Source organism: Priapulus caudatus, unplaced genomic scaffold (assembly GCF_000485595.1).
Source record: "Priapulus caudatus unplaced genomic scaffold, Priapulus_caudatus-5.0.1 Scaffold690, whole genome shotgun sequence".
Classification (NCBI taxonomy): Eukaryota; Metazoa; Priapulida; class Priapulimorpha; order Priapulimorphida; family Priapulidae; genus Priapulus; species Priapulus caudatus.
Window position 1 is genome coordinate 107,133 of NW_014577751.1, and position 1,439 is coordinate 108,571.

At 42.5% G+C, this 1,439-nt stretch overlaps 1 long non-coding RNA gene across 1 annotated transcript in view; it reads left to right on the forward strand.

Moving 5' to 3' along the window:
• The first annotated feature begins 72 nt into the window (after nucleotides 1-72).
• LOC106812819 overlaps nucleotides 73-1,439 on the forward strand; it is a 3,723-nt gene continuing 2,356 nt past the window's right edge. The window contains exons 1-2 of the long non-coding RNA XR_001394389.1: nucleotides 73-214; nucleotides 791-1,416. This is a non-coding gene — a long non-coding RNA (uncharacterized LOC106812819). The remainder of the gene's footprint in view (nucleotides 215-790; nucleotides 1,417-1,439) is intronic.

The following is a 1,439-nucleotide window of genomic DNA, read 5'->3' on the forward strand; positions in this document are numbered from 1 at the left end:
AACTGTATGTTAATGCGAGTGTTTAGATAGGATAGATGTGTATACACGGATGTGTTTTTTATATGTAGGCTATCGCACTGCGGGGAGTGTGGCCGGTCCCTGGGAACTGTCCTCACTCCTTGCAGACGATGTAACGCCGTTGCCTTCTGTAGCAACGTGTGCCGGGTGCATGGCTGGAAGATGTGGCACAAACACACCTGCGGAGCCGGCGGAGGTAAGTACATATACTTATTTGACATACTTACATTGTAATAAACCATGCAAGCTTTAATGAAAGAATCAAGAATCAGTGGACCAAGCTATCCCACGAACAAAATGGCAAATTGTAGAACACAAGAGCATCACGTAGTCTTAGGTCAGGGGTCACTAGCACTAGCTGAAAATAGTCCTGTAACAGCACAGTGGCCAAATCCTTATGTGCTAGCAGTCAGATTGACTAATGTATGGAATAAATTCTATACATTCTATGCACAAGTTCGTGACTGTAGCAGATTCGGATAGGCAGCCTTAGAAGCGTTCTAGGAAAAATTATGATGCCTGACTCACTAAGATAACAAAGCCTTCATTGCCCAATGCTAATTTCTTCTTGATGCATTTGACTTATGTGCTACAACCTACAGAGTGAATCAAACCGTTCTTGGTTATTCCTTTATCCCTAGTGATGTCTCATGTCTGAGATAGACAACACTGAGACGCCTCTAGTTTCAATATTTCTTCGGTATTCTCCCGACGATGGGGCACTAGTTTTTTACACTCTATAGAGTATATACTATAGTTTTGTGTTTTTCAGCACGACTGATGCATCCTTCGAGGGACGTCTGCACACAGCAGGCGTTTGCAACTACGGTGCCGATCTTGACGCGGACTGACCTGATACCGTGGCACACAGTAGCTGAGGTTGACACTCAGGTCAATGCTGAACCAAAGCAGACCCTCGCTTATTCCTACAGTGGACCGCACAATTACAGTTACATTTAGGTGTACATGTAGATATGTAGTGTATGGGATGTCTACAGTCATACGTGTAGCATATGTGATGTCTACATTCATACGTGTTGTGTATGTGATGTCATCATTCATATGTGTAGTGTATGTGAGGTCTACATTCATACGTGTAGTGTATGTGAGGTCTACATTCATACGTGTAGTATATGTGATGTCTACAGTCATACGTGTAGTGTATGTGAGGTCTACATTCATACGTGTAGTATATGTGAGGTCTACATTCATACGTGTAGTATATGAGATGTCTACAGTCATACGTGTAGTGTATATGTGAGGTCTACATTCATACGTGTAGTGTATGTGAGGTCTACATTCATACGTGTAGTATATGTGAGGTCTACAGTCATACGTGTAGTGTGTATGTGAGGTCTACATTCATACGTGTAGTATATGTGATGTCTACAGTCATACGTGTAGTGTATGTGAGGTCTACA